General features: G+C 37.0%; 1 pseudogene; it reads left to right on the forward strand.

Moving 5' to 3' along the window:
- The first annotated feature begins 2,188 nt into the window (after nucleotides 1–2,188).
- On the forward strand, nucleotides 2,189–13,236 carry LOC118929812 (acyl-CoA-binding domain-containing protein 5-like; annotated as a pseudogene).
- The last annotated feature ends 3,123 nt before the right edge of the window (nucleotides 13,237–16,359 follow it).

Consider the following 16,359-nt stretch of genomic DNA (forward strand, 5'->3'; position numbering starts at 1 on the left):
ATAGTCTCTTCAACAGATCGTGCTGGCAAAACTGGACAGCTACATGTAGGAGAATGAAACTGGATCACTGTCTAACCCCATACACAAAAGTAAATTCTAAATGGATCAAAGACCTGAATGTAAGTCATGAAACCATAAAACTCTTAGATAAAAACATAGGCAAAAATCTCTTGGACATAAACATGAGCAACTTCTTCATGAACATATCTTCCTGGGCAAGGGAAACAAAAGCAAAAATGAACAAGTGGAACTATATCAAGGTGAAAAGCTTCTGTACAGCAAAGAACAGAATATTGTCCTTTTATTGGAAAGGTACCCTACAGTATGGGAGAATATATTCATAAATGACAGATCCGATAAAGGATTGACATCCAAAATATATAAAGAGCTCACACACCTCAACAAACAAAAAGCAAATAATCCAATTAAAAAATAGGCAGAGGAGCTGAAAAGACAGTTCTCCAAAGAAGAAATTCAGATGGCCAACAGTTACATGAAAAGGTGCTCCACTTCGCTAGTCATCAGAGAAATGCAAATTAAAACCACAATAAGATATCACCTCACACCAGTAAGGATTGCCACCATCCAAAAGACAAACAACAACAAATGTTGGTGAGGTTGTGGAGAAAGGGGAACCCTCCTACACTGCTGGTAGGAATGTAAATTAGTTCAACCACTGTGGAAAGCAGTATGGAGGTTCCTAAAAAATCTCAAAGTAGAAATACCATTTGACCCAGGAATTCCACTTCTAGGAATTTACCCTAAGAATGCAGCACTCAAGTTTGAAAAAGACATATGCACCCCTATGTTTATCACAGCACTATTTACAATACCCAAGAAATGGAAGCAACCTAAGTGTCCATCAGTAGATGAATGGATAAAGAAGATGTGGTACATATACACAATGGAATATTATTTAGCTGTAAGAAGAAAACAAATCCTACCACTTGCAACAACATGAATGGAGCTGGAGTATTTTGCTTAGTTAAATAAACTAGGCAGAGAAAGACAAGTACCAGATGATTTCACTCATATATGGAGTATAAGAACAAAGAAAAAACTGAAGGAACAAAACAGCAACAGAATCACAGAACCCAAGAATGGACTAACAGTTACCAAAGGGAAAGGGACTGGGCATGATGGGTGGGAAGGGAGGGATAAGGGTGGGGAAAAAGAAAGGGGCCCTTACTATTAGCATGTATAATGTAGGGGGGCATAGGGAGGGATGTGCAACACAGAGAAGACAAGTAGTGATTCTACAGCATCTTACTATGCTGATGTACAGTGACTGTAATGGGGTTTGTGGGGGGACTTGGTGAAGGGGGGAGTCTAGTAAACATAAAGCTCTTCATGTAATTGTAGATTAATGATAACAAAATGAATGAAAACAAAGATGTATGGAGATTTTGAAATATAATGTTATTTGGGATGCAGGAAGCATGCAAAATGCATTTGTAGAAGTGAAAATAAAGTCCAGAAATTAATGGAGGAAGAGCACTGTTTTTGGCCAATAGCAACTTAAAAGGCTATTCGTATCTGAAGAATGATGGGAATGTAATTCCCTGTCTCTAAATGTGGTCCTGCAGCATTGGCATCACATGGGAGCTTTCTGGAAATGCGGAATCTTAGATCACCCCAGACTGATTCCGGATCATGTTCACTTGATCTCAAGTGATCTATGCAAATTAACATTTGAGAAGTTCTGATGCATTTATTCTCAAAGTAGGACTGGGCAGTAGGAGAGTTTAAGTGATTGATTGCATTAACTGATATGTATTTTTTTAAACTTAAACTAAAGACAATAATGTAAGTTGTGCACATGAAGTACTGAATATAATAAAAGGATAAAAATTTAAATATCGTTGAACTACAATTGATGACGTTGTTATGGCCAAAAATACATATATGCTTTCAGCATACTAACCTACAGCTGTCTCTTCATTTACCATGTGTAAAGATCATCCATCTCAGCTTACTCTTTTGATCGATCTTAACTTAAAAACAATTTTCCTTATGCCTTATTCAGAAAGGATTTAAGATAGCTTTATCATTTTTTTGTAAACTGATAAGCAAATAATTTATGTAATGTATGTATATTTATGGTGGAAGAATACTTTTCTAAATCAAGAGTCCATCTTTTACATCAGAATCATTGCTTATTTGTAAGTTACAGTATTATTAGTAAATCATGGCATTATTGTATGTTACAGCATTAGAGGTTAAGTGGTCATTTTGTATTTTAGATCTTGGTAATGTTCTAACTTCTACTCCAAATTTCAAAACTGTTAATGGTAAAGCTGAAAGCAGTGATAGTGGCACTGAGTCTGAGGAAGAAGAGATCCAAGAAGAAGGAAAAGGAACAGAACAAAGTGACAATGGTAATCTTTGATCATGGGCTGAAACTGCATATGGAATAGGATAGAAGAATATGGAGAAGTTTAGGCTGATGTGGCATTGTATGAGATTAGTGCGTATGGTGGGATGTGGCTTATTGACCCTATAAAGGGTTTGCTGTGGATCTAAGGGCTCTACTGTGAAGTGTAGGGACAACCAGCCTCATGCACAGATAGAATAGATATTAATTGAAGGCTGACAGGAACACACCACTCCTCTAAATTTAGTGCCTGAATGCTGCCTCAGAAATGAATTCATACAACATATTATTTCCAATATGAATTTGCATGTCACCAAGGAGAGAAGACAAATGAAACCCTCAATATCCTGGAATCCAAGAATAAGTTACAGGCAGCAGTTCTGATGAAGAGGGAACATTGGAATCACAAGGTACTTGCATTGGGGGCCCTTGTTAGGAAGACAACTGGTGATTCTTGGGAAGACAGAGAGAAACAAACTACACAGCATAGTTTTGCCTTTACTTTATAGTAAGGTATGACAAATAATACCTTCATTGAAAAATCTTTTTATTGAGTGTGTGGACCCCTTTATACTGGTGGCTGTCATAGAGCAATTTGCTTAGGTCTGAGAAGGGTGTAAAGACCTTGAGAGATTATCTCATAAAAGGGGTTCTGGAAGATTCACAGGAAACTGAAGTGCTTTTGAAACCAACACAATTTACGTGAGCTCTTAGCATATAATACAGGATTTTTCAAGAAACACCCCATCCTTCTGATCTAAATAGGGAACTCTTCAAAGGGATTATGTATGGTAGGTTGGGGAATTGATATTAAAACATTGGATATAGAAGTTGACCTCCTGAGAACTTTTAGGAATCTATTTTCTTATACAGGTAAGAAAATGATGAAATCCACAGACGACAAGAATTTAGAAATCATTGTCACTAATGGCTGTGACATCGACAGCTTTGTTCAAGGTACACAGAATGACATTCATGCCAGTTCTTCCCTGAATGGCAGAAGTGCTGAAGAAGTAAAGCCTGTAGTTGAAAGCTTGGAGCAAACTGGAAAAACTGCTGTCTGCCTTCACCGAGGTATTATCCGATTGTAGGGATCCATCCAGCTTCGTTCCTAGACTGGAATATTCTTTTAATAATTTAGGGTATTTGGGAGCCCTGTAGAATTTTCAAAACCTCTTATTCAGTAATATCTTGGTTGTTAATAATATTTAAAGGGTTTATAGCTTTGAAAGGTAGTGAATTAAAGCCACGCTTTTATGTTTTTATTGAGACATTTTATTGTGTTTTAGAATAGCATTTTAAAATACAATTTAGACATGCTGACCTTTATTTCTTGGTATTTATTTTCCCTTAAACTTCTGATTATGTGATACCTTTTGTTCTCCAATCAGCGAGACAAGTTGTAGTCTTCTCATATTTTAAAGCTCTAGGGGTGAGCCTGTCGTTGCTATGTGTTCAGTGAATTGTTAACATTGCTACAATTCAGTCAAGAAACAAAATATAATTTCTTAGTGAAACAACCAGACTTGCATAGTTGCATGCCAAATTTAGGCCTCCTAGCGGGTAATCAGTTTTCTCTTATTAAGGTCATTAAGTTTTGTAAGGTTTAATCTGGACAGTGTCTTTTGTGTAATTGTATTTATAAAATACTTTGTAGTCATTTCAAATAAAAATTATCAACTACATTTATTTAAAATTTGGTAAGTTCAGAGAAAACCGTGTGGCATGGTCAATCAAATTTATCTCCAAAATGAAAATAATATAGAGGTAATAAATTTAAAAAATGGAGTAAATGCATTTTTCTTTAATTAGAGAATAATTATTCTACCTGGACACTTATTCATATTTAGATATAAATGATGATCATGTTGAAGATGTTTCTGGAATTCATCATCTGACAAGTGATTCAGTGAAATTTACTGTGATTCCATGGAACAATTTGGACAAGAAGAGGTAAAAATGATTTTTAATTGGTCAATTTTCAAAGTGGTGTATAACATTGGTTAATAGCAGATGTATATGTGTTCATTATTTTGAAAACATACCTATGAAATGTTTAAACATTTGTATTTCAAACAACTTTTTGAATTAGAAAATAAATAAAATTCCTGAATATTCAAAAATAAAATAACATTTAACTGTTGTACTTACAAATATTCTGAAAGAGGTGGGATGGGGAGGCAGAATATACTTTATTCTAGACACTGTTGGAAACTGATTAATGTTCAAGAAAACTGAATAATTTTCAGACAAATAAATTTGTTCTTCACATTGACTTTAGTATGTTGGATTGAAATTTTGAATGGAAATATTTTTTCAAATTTCAGTTAATTGGCATTTAAGTATTAGAAATTAACATTTGAAAAAATTTAATAAAGCTACTTGAATTCCTGTTTCTCTGTGACAACTTTTTCTGATAATGACCAGGTGGTAATGTTTGGTGTTTTTATATTCTTACCCGCTCTCTCCTGGCCCTTCTAACACAGTTCAAGTATGTATTACAGCAAATCATTTATCTTTTGCCTCCCTGAAGTAATGATTTTAGTATTTCCTTGTGGTGTTTTCCCCTTTTTTTTCATTTCATCAAGCAATTAAATCTACCTTTAGTTTTCTCAGATTTTAAAAACATGGACAAAATGCTTTTCAACAAATGAGTAGCATAGGTGGGACGAATAAGAAGTCCAAGTTAAGAATGAGCTGAAATCAATGGAAAATGAAAAGTGATAAAAATCCAAATTCCCGTTTATTTTCTCTTTTCAGAAACATTTGTTTGGGGAAGGTTGGTGATTATCAGTAAATACCCGGCTACTGAGTTCTAGGTTTGCTTCTATTTTCTCTGTAAGGCAGTTGATGGACTAAAATCTTCTTGGAGCTTCGACTTACTTTTTGGCCTCTGTTAGCATCACTCTTGTGTTTAGGCTTTGCGCCTCACCCACCCTGGCTTTCTCTCCGATCCTCTAACATGTTGAGTCCTTTCGCCTTCTGTCTTGCAGCACCAGCACCTTTGCATTCATTTTGCTGGAATGTACCTCCTTGCCCCTTTACCGAGTTATCTCCTGCTGACCTTTAAACCCTAATTCAGATGTCCCTTCTTGAAAGAAACCATCTTAGACAAGATACAGCCCCACCTCATCACCACCCTCACCAATCTAGGCTAATTATGGGTTGTCATCCACAGATTACCTAGGTGGGTTCTTTTAAAACTATATTTTTTGTAGTCGTTGAGAATCACAGTGCTTTTAAAATTCTTTTTGATGATGACTGATGTCACATTTATTGTTTGTTATGATTTCAACAGTTTCCTTTTCTCACTAATTTCCACTTACAAAAGTTTTTTTAAAAGTCTGTGATGGTGTCTTAAATATGTCAGTGAAGCATACTATCCTCAAAACACACCATATGCTGTGGGATTGATGGGGTTAATACATAACTCAAGTAAGGTAGAAATCAAATGTATTGTTTGTTTCCACACACTCTGTTGGTGTGTAATCAAGGACTGAGTGATGAGAACCAAAGTAGTTCTCATGGCTCAGAGCCACCTTCACACAGTTTTGGTATCCTTGAGAAGCGTTGTGTCCTTGGGCTAGACTCAAGGCCGGATAATGATGTTTGAGTTCATTGTAAGTTCAGTTATTCAATAAATACGAGAAATGCCTTCTCAGCATTGCTCTTGAGCTGTTACGCCTTGAGCCCCATGGCTGGTCCTTTCAGGTCTTCGACAACTCATGGTGTCTCCTCCCTTGTCTGCACCTTAGAGGCAGGGAGGGGACCGACAATATGCACCCAGAGTATGCGACTTTTTTTCATGTTTGACGTATTTATCCCATTGCAATAAAATATTTAGCCTGGTAATATGATGTTTAGAATTTGCTTCGGAGTAATTCACTGGTGATGGGTGTGGGGCTAACAGGTAAAACAAAAATGGCCCTGAAGTGATAATTGTTGAAACTGGGTACTCTGGTATATTTGAAATTTTCCATTACAAGAAGTTTTAAAATGAGCATTATAGTTGTCTGTAGTGTATTTCCATTTCCTTGTATTTTATGTAATAACTAATTTTGCCTGTGTGACAGATTCTTTTTGCTTTTCTTCTATCAAAAGAATTTAATTACATTCTTCATACAATTGTACCTTCGTAAGTATTGCTCTATAGTTACCACTTCGCAACTTTTTTTTGCTATACTTCCTTGTGACTTCTCATATTACCTGTTTTTATTTAAGAGTCATTATTTATTTTGTGCCCAAGCTTCATCTCTGTATCTCATATACTGAGGGATTGGCCAGTACAATTAAAACCTCATTATTTTATTTTTTATTATTTTATTATTTACTTATTTTATTATTATTACCCGACCTTTTGTTTGTCTAAACTCAATCTTATATACTCCTACTTTCAACGTCTTTATCCATGGTAGATGGTCTATATTAAAATCATTTTTTAAATGTAAGTATTAGAATTTTATTTTCAGGATTCCTGTGCTTTTTGACTACCGTAAATGTTTTTATCTTCATTTCTGTCCTTTGCATAGGTTCATGGTCTGAAAGCACTGTATCCCATTGGTTTTACTAAAATCTCTGACGTGATAGAAACCCTCATACTTTCAAGGGCTTCATCTCTCACCAAATTACCATTGCAAAGAAAGCCAGTTTTTTATTTCACAGCTTTTGTTCTCAGTCCAATTTAAATAAGTTCAGTAGTTTATAGATTCCTTTCTGAAAGGTTGAAATTTTGAAAGATTGAATTGTTATTACACAGTTACTGCTTTGTAGAAGCTAAAAGCAAATCATGTCCTAGAATAGCCATTTAGTGGAATAAATGACGGTTTGGAAGTTCAGTACTCTTGTGAAACTGAAACTGAGATTTGGAGACATGAAGTGTTTGTATATGTATAGATACCTGTGCTAATGATATGATTTCCAGCCGGTATACTGGTGCAGACTAGTCCACTTGGAGTTTTGTCAGGTGGGTTAGATTTCTATGATGAAGGAATAAGAGGGAAACGATTTAGGTTTTGTTTTCCCCTTTGTTTTACACATTCTTCTTACTTCTTAAGCAGCTCTTTTTGAACTTCAGCGGGGAGCTTGTTGACTGTCCAGAATCTTGGGCCTAAATCCCAGAGTTTCTGACTTGGTTAGTCTGGGGTTGGACCATGAATGTGCATTTCTGACAAGCTCCCTGGGGATGCGGACGCTGCAGGTCTGCAGACCACACTGTGAGGAGTGCCCAGTGCACAGGAAACTGGAATTCTACCATGACTGGTGGTGCGGGTAGGGGATGGATACTCCCATCCCACCTGTTCTTTGCTTTCATCAGATAATTTTGTTTTCTGTTTCACTGGGAAGACAGGAGCTGTTAGGTCGTTACTACTTGAACTGCGTGCCTTGGCGCTGCTTTAACTTACCGACTGTACATCATTATACCCATGAGGTCTCTGCCACCTTTCTTCCCACCTCAGGGGAACATGTGTCCTTCTTCCCACCTAAGGTAGCTTCTCTACTTTGTGTCATGTATCCTCTCACCTCTTTGGAGATCTTCATCTTTTATACCCTCTCTCAGCTATTCCCAACCAGTGCCCCTCTTCTGCTTTCTTCTCAAGCCATATACATATTTATTTCCCTTGCATCTTTAAAAGAAAGTCCTGTGATACCTTCTAACTTGTCTTATCTCCCTCCTTCCCTTCATGGCCAGGCTTTCTGTTGGTCACGTTCATTCACTGTATTCATACACTTCAGATACATGCCAACATGCCTTTGTTGCTAATTTGAATGGATGCTTTATATTTCCTATCTCACTTGAATATCACTAAGCAATATTAGCTATACGCTCCTTGAAAATATTCCCTTGGCTTCCATTACACCATTCTTCTAAGGGTTTCTTTTTACCTCTCGGGCCCCATGTAGACTTCCTCTATGAGTGTTTCTTCCTCTGTTGACCCCTTATATTTGGTGTTCACCAGGAATGTATCCCTAGTTACTACTCCTTTGATTTCAACCATTCCCCACATACTAATGATTCTCAAAGTGATACCTCCAACCTGTATGTTTCTTCTGAACTGTAGCTGCTCTATTAGACATCTTGCCTAGGCACCTCAATTTTTACCTACCTGTAGCTATACCATAGTCTCTTTCAGTCCCCCTGAAACCTTGTCCTTTGTATTTCTCATCCTGAGTAGTATCATAAAACCATCTAGTCTTTGCCATTCCTTTCCTTATCATGTTCAGTCTTGAAGTCCTGTCGATTGTGTAATCTCAGAAGCTCTTACATCAGCCCCTGCCCCACTGCTGCTTTGTTGCACGTGCTGTCATCATTGCCACATCTTTGACTTGGCTTATACTGATTTATTCTTCAGGTCTTAGTTCCTGTCATCTCCCCTAGGAAGTCTGTCCTCACCAAGCCTCCACCCAACCCCAGTGTGAGCTGCGCATTCCTGCATGAGCTCCCATAGCATGCTTTGTACATCTTTTCGTAACACTTATCAAACTATGTTGTAATAATATTACTTCTTTCACTCCCTTAGCAAGATAAGTTTCTTGCAGATAGAGATCCTTCATATTATCCTTAGAGTTTAGTATAGTAATTAGGATAAGAATAGATAGTTAAGTGTTTCTTGGATGAATGACTGGCTCATGAGAAATGTCACTGCCAAAACTCCTCCATTCTTTGCTCATGGATGAAACATTTCCATACCATTTCTTCCTTACATATTGGAAACAAAATATTATTTTCCATACTAACATAGAAAAGTTTTTATAAAAAGTTCTATTATCATGCAAACTTCATGGTGCATAATATATGTTTACATCTGTTAACTCAGTGTTGTTTTAAATTTGTAGTCTTCAGACAGCTTTACATCGAACAATGGACTACGTCAATATTACTTGGGTGGTGATCCCAATCAGCCCTTGGAAAATTCTGATTTTCCTGAAGATTTCCAAGTATCTTCCAGAAATGGAAACACTGGGGATATGCAGGTGGTAGCAGTTGAAGGAAAGGGTGAAGTAAAGCACGGAGGAGAAGATGGTGGAAATAGCAGTGGAGCCCCACCCCATGAGAGACGGGGTAGAGAGAATGAGGAATTCTCTAATGTCAGAAGAGGGAGAGGTACCTATTACTTCTTTTTTGTCTTCATTATCTTTATAAACTAATTAGTGAAATGGGGAGGTTCCTGATAGGAAAGGCGTCAGAGCTGTCAGTCTGCAAAGGGAATGTTAAAAGTTTTCCTTACATAAAATCTGACCATTTTTCTTTGATTTGTTCTCTCCTTTGATGCCACAAAGCATAGTTGTGTCTTCTCCACAGACACAGGGGAAAACGTTTCTATTTCTACATCTTCCGTGCAGTTTCGAGGTAGCCAGATTTGTGTTCTGTCACCCCCTGAGCAATCTACTTACTGGTTGCGCCAACTGTGCGGCCACATTTTTTTCCTACTATAGGAAAAAATATGAATTTAGTGTCTTTTCCACATTCCTTTACTTAAGTGAAAAGATATCATTCAAAGCTGACAAATCAAGTCATAGAGATAGAAGAACCTTTAACCATACTAAGATTAAACAATAAGAATAGCCATGATCATGTAAAAATAGAAAGTTGAATGGAGAAGAAAAGTAAATATATTAATTTATTTATATACGTATTGTGAAAAAGAATGAACAGGAAGAAAACACCATAAGATCTTATGTGTGAAATCAGACACACACAAAAGCAACCAAGCTCATAGATGCAGAGAACAGTTTGGTGGTTGCCAGAGGTGGGGGGTGTGGTAAGGAGTCAGAGGGTGGGGAAAATGGTGCAGGGGTCAAAGATAAAACTTCCAGTTATAAAATAAATAAGTCCTGGGGATGTAATGTACGACATGGTAACTATAGTTAACAATGCTGTATTGCACAAGATTAAGCCTTAAAAGTTCTCATTACAAGAAAAAATGATCTAACTATATATTGTGACAGATGTTAACTAGAGTTACTGTAATTATGTTGCAATATATACAAATATCAAATCATAAAAAAAGGGAAAATTCCCTGTATAATTTCATGAAGTCATAAAAATTAAAGTATTATTTCTATATCTGGTTAAAAAAAGTCTACATAAAATAAAGCATTGATGCACTGATGGACAGTGACTGTATTGGGATATGGGTGGGGACTTGATAATATGGATAAATGTAGTAACCACATTGTTTTTTCATGTGAAACCTTCATAAGTGTATCTCAATCATACCTTAATAAAAAAAATAATAAATAAAGCATGGAGACGTAGCAGGAAGAAAAAGAATTAATGGTATTAAGAAAATTATAGTTTAAAAAATAGCCATTTGAACACATGCAAAATTGTGAATACTTAGTCAAGTAAAGAAAGATCGTATTGCTAGAGCCTTGGTTTAGGTCCATTTCTATAGGCAATTTATCAAGATTGTGTATCTGAAGGCTCCTGTTTACAAGCTGACTTTAACCCACCTCCTACGTGCTACAGCTCCCCACAACCCACCGGGCCCAGAAAAATGTCAGACCCTGAAGTTAAGCTTTGCTTTGTAGCAAGTCTACCTCAGCATCAAAGAAATACTGAGTGCCTGTTCTGTCAGGGTCTGTTCTGGCCCCTGGAATGCTGTAGAGAACAAGACCACGTGTCTCCTTCATGGAGCTTACACTTAGTGATGGGGAGCTGACAGTAAATAAGCAGGTAATTCAGATAGGGTGCAAGTGGTGAAAAGGACCCTGGAAGGCAAAAAAAAACCCAGGGTAATTAGATAGCACGGCTGGAGGTGGGGATTACCAAGAACATGGTAATGGTCTGCTTAATCCTGTCTTTTTGAAGACTGGGTTGAAAGCTGAATAGTATATAGCATATAGTAAATGAGCAGAGGCAGGAGCAACTCTCTAGTGTCATCAGTGCCCACTGACAGGTCATCACAGATAGGTGAAGTTCTTAAGGTTGCAGGAAAAAACCAAGTCTCCAACAGGACTTCACACTTCTCTTCCCATGTAAAGTCCATACCAGTATTCATGAAGGACTACTTCAAAATGTACTTCCTTCCGATACTAGAGTATAGGAGTCTTCAAATTCTTGGAATCTATCTATGAGTTCTAAAGAAATCAGCAGAAATTTGGACAAGAATTTATCTACAAAGACATTCATTGCAGTGTTATTTGTAATCACAAAAGTTTGGAATCATCCTAACCATCTAAAAGTGGGGAATGAGTGAATTACTAGGGAATTTATGAGTCATTTCAGTGTATTTGGAATAAAATTTAATGATGTAGGTAAGTGTTTACATTATTTTTTAAAATCAGGGCACAAAGTCATGTATAAGGGGTAATGCCAATTCTGTAAATATATACATTGAAAAAGATGAATATATAACAAAATCTTAATAGTAGTGAGATTTCAATATCTACCTAAGTATAATGGAAAGAAAAACACATTCTAAAACCCTTTGGGAGGCTTAAAATACGGTGAAACCAAAAATGACCAAAAAGAAAAGCATAGCTATTTAGTATAGTTTTCAGTTTACTCTAAAGAAGCAGTCTTCAAATTTTTTCAATCTTACCTGCTTATTAGTAAAGAATTTGTGAGAGTGCACCCCAAATATGTATATTATTTGTGAGTTACATGCATTTAGTCATGTACTGTTATCTCAAATACATTATAAAACCTTAGCAAGAAAAATTGAAGAATGCATCAATGTAAGTAAATGTTTACATATTTACTTCTTTGATCTCATCTTTTGTGTACTTCCTGATTGTGTCCTCTCCACTTTGGCGATTTAGACCTCAAAGAAATAATAGAGGAAAATGAATAAGACATGTTATTTCTTTTATAATAATTATTTTAAAGGACTTTTTTTTTGCTCTCTCAAAATAGGTCATAGGATGCAACATCTGAGTGAAGGAACCAAGGGTTGGCAAGTGGGAAGCGGAGGTGATGGGGAACGCTGGGGTTCAGACAGAGGGTCGAGAGGCAGCCTCAGTGAGCAGATTGCCCTTGTGCTCATGCGACTGCAGGAGGACATGCAGAATGTCCTTCAGAGACTTCACAAACTGGAAACACTGACAGCTTCAGAGGTGAGCCTCTGAATTTGTCTTCTTCCATTTTTGAGCCTGTAAAACAGCATGATTGTAATCTGTGTTGATCAGATTTGCACAAATCAATGTAGTTTAATGATTTTTTTTTAAGGGATCTCCTTTTGCAAATGGTCATTAAAAAAAGACTGCTTCAACAGTTAAATACCACTTTATAGAAAATTAGCAGTGCCATGTTGGAGGTAGGAGGAGGGTCTTGGTATTAGAGGAATAGGAGCTGTTAAACAGTGCAGTTTGGAGAACTAATAAAGAGATCGTAATGAATGCCTTGGAGTTCGTCATTATGGAGCCCTTCTTTTGTAGTAAGCGTTGTCGTCTATCTTCTTAAAATGCTGATAGATTGCTTCAGAAGATTGGAGACTGTTGAGAATTAGGCTTGGGGTTGATTAATGATTGTATATTGAGTCCCCTATACAGAATTTTATTGTTAACAGCCATTTGATCAATAAATATGAGAGATGCCCTCTCAAAAAAAAAAAACAAAAAAAATCAGAAATTCCTTTGGGAGGCTCTAGGGGAGCCTAGCATTTCCTTGCTTTTTCCAGCTTTTGGAGGCTGCCACATTCCTTGACTCATGGCCCCTTCCTCCATCTTTAAAGCCTGCAACACGGCAGCCTCTCTCCTTTCTGGTCTCCTGTCACCTTCCCAGAAGGACCCTTGTGATTATATTGGGCTCCCTTGTACAATCCAGGATATTCTCCCCATCGCAAGATCCTTGGTTTAATATGTATCTGTAAAGTCCCTTTGACCATGGGAGGGAATTCAGGACATGCCACTCCCCAAATATGCCACTTTGACACATTGATTATTTAGAAAAGCAGATGCAGGCACGGCTTTCTGACCTACCCTTTTCCTATCTAAAAGCAGGCTGTACAGTTTCCCCTGAGAAAGGGGCCTCCGTGTACCAGGATGAGAATACCCTTAGTGCCAGAGGTTGGAAATGGATCTGTACAAATACACTTAGTAAAATAACCCACTCTCTTCCCTAGTTTTCCTTCCTATATATCTCCTGGTCAATTTACTGGCCATAGCCCAAGCCCCTTCATCTTGTAATTTCTTCACAGATTTATAATTTCTTTGTCCAAAAGGTGTAAAAGCTTTGTGCTCTGGTCACTTCCTAGGATCTTCATTCTCTTGTGAAGGCTACATTTTAGAGTTTAACTAGATTTGTATGCTTCTCTCCTATTAATCTGTCTTCTATCATTCTAATTCTTATTCCCAGTTAGAGACTGCAAGACAGTAGAGGAGAATTTTTTCCTCCCCTACACGTGTAAGGTAACAAACTCACAGGGTCCAGGGGACTGGGACATTGTCATCTTTGGGGGGCTGTCGTCCATCCTCCCATGCTCCCACCCTTCCCCAGAGAGGGTGCTGGGTCTGTGCCCTGTCATTAGTTATTCACGCAACTTCGTTCATGGAGTGTTATGAATATTTGTGTTTGTCTAATGATTATATACTCAGTTGGGTTGTCAACTGCTTCATGGCAGGGTCCTGGCATATTTCCTAATAAAGTTAAATTTCCCGTCGCCTGAAAAAAAAAATGCTGCAGAGATAATATATCAAGTTACAAATTCTTTGGTGTAAATTAACTTTAGGATCAAAACTTTAAAGCCAGAGAGGAATGTAGAGTTATAGTTTGACCTCTGCCATCGTCTGACCCTGGATGACCCAAGGGTATTAGCTTTGAAAAGGCAGCATAGCTAGTAAGTTGCAGAAAGTCAGGCAGAACCCAGACATCCTGTATCCGAGGGCAGTGCTCTTTCACTGTGGCAGATTGCTGCCCTGTACTGAATAAAGCTAGATGGCTGAATATAGAGGAGGCATTGAATGAAGGGGAAAGGGTTCATAGGAAGGGACAGTCAACTTGGTTCACAGTTGTGATTGGGCTCCACTGCAGAGCTTTCAAATGGCTACTAGGGATCTGCCCCATTTGTCCCCTGACTTGTTCCTTCTTGAGTAGCACTGGTTGCAGAAAAGAAAGAGGCAACATCTGGCTGTCTGACCAGGCTTCAAACATTATACTATGTGGCAGTATCATGCTGTAACAGATGTTAAGGAGAATTTATAGAGATTAATCAAAGATGTGCTCCCATTACCAGATGAACACATTAAACGGAGATATGCATAAAGTAACTAAATACTGTAGGCTGTCTAAACAACCACTGTGAATATCTTGCCCTTTACCTAATCAGTGACTTCTCAGATTATCAAAAGTTTCTCAGTTTTATGTATCAATGATTCTGAATCACAATTTTTTGTCACTAAGATTGTGAATCTGTAGACTTTGGTGAGACTATGAACACTCCAGAATAGTATGCAAATTTTTGTTTGATTTTGCATTTTTGAGGGGAGAGATTTGTTGCTTTCATCAGATTCTCAATGGGGTCTGTGATGAAAAAGGTTAAGAATAGTGCCTTAAACAGAGAAGACAAGTAGTGACTTCATAGCGTCTTACTATGCTGATGGACAGTGATAGTAATGGGGTTCGTGGTGGGGTCTTGATAATGGGGGAAATCTAGTAACCACAATGTTGCTCATGTAATTGTATATTAATGATGCCAAAATTAAAAGAAGAATGCCTTAAAAATGATACTACTTCGTACAGGTAAGAGTAGGTTATTGATAACAGAATATTTTAGTTGTTTCATTAATAAGAAAATTTTGCTTTCTATATTATCTTGAAAAATAAAATGTTCAAGGCCTGTGATCCCATCCAACTATCCCTAGGTTCATGCAGAATTATCTTAAAGGAAGCAAAAAAGAGCTAGCCCATGCAGGAAACCTCATTTGTTAATTTAGTAATATTGACTAGTATTGTTCTGGTAATCTGTATTTTCTTGCTCTGTGATTATTATTTTATTTTATATATATTTAATGTCTTCAGTGGTGTTCAAATTATGTTGAAAATTCTTCTCATTTATTTTAGAAGCGTTCACTCTTGTCTTACATAAAATAAACTCTAAAGACAGATTCTGACTTGCTTATTCCTTAAAATTTGCATAATGGATTTGAATGGATAAAATAAATGAATGCATAAAGAAATAAGACAAATAAATAGATAAAAATTGGATGGTAGAATAGTAGAAGATTGTAGAACTGAAGGAAACTCAGTTCAGCAGACATAAAAGGTGAGATACTGGAGGACACAGTCTTTAGTGGCAGGTCTATAGCTCATTTCCTCGTTTCTCTTATAATTCATTTTCAATCACAGTAAGTTGTGTGAGATACATAATCTTTCGTAAAATAGTTCCTTAGATTCATTCACTCAGTAAATATTTGTTGAATGGCTATGTACAAGATACTTTTCTAGGCAACAGACACAAAAATGAAAAAGGAAGTAGTACAGTGTAGCAGACCGTGGAGCAAACTATCTGGGTTCAAGTCCTGGCTTTGCCGCTTACTGTGTGATCTTCAGTTGGATTATTAACTTCCCTGTGCCTCAGTTTCCCTACCTACCAAATGGGAATATTAATAATGCCTGCCTGCCTTATAAGCTTGTTCAGAGGATAAAATAGAATGCTTAGCATAGTGCCTGGAACATATTAAGGACTTAAGCTTTGTCACATGAGGGGACAATGATGACAGCAACGATGGTAGTAAAACATCTCTGTTTCTTCCCTCAGGAAGTTCATAACCTTAGGGAGCATCTGACTTAAATAGTACTATGTCTTACCATTTTTTTGCAGTGATTAGTATTATATGAGATTTTTCCTTTGAAAATGATTTTCAAAAAGATACAGTAAACTTTATTTCAGTCTAGCAATAGAATGATAAGTCGAATTTCTAAATATGTAAAAGCTACATAAAAGCTACTTGACACTGACAAAGAGTTAGTGCTTCAGCAAACTTTGGTCACGTTCCTGAACCTTCCTCTTAGGCAAAGCTGTACACTTCTTCCTTGTAAAATC

Source organism: Manis pentadactyla, chromosome 3, assembly GCF_030020395.1.
Source record: "Manis pentadactyla isolate mManPen7 chromosome 3, mManPen7.hap1, whole genome shotgun sequence".
NCBI classification, from domain to species: domain Eukaryota; kingdom Metazoa; phylum Chordata; class Mammalia; order Pholidota; family Manidae; genus Manis; species Manis pentadactyla.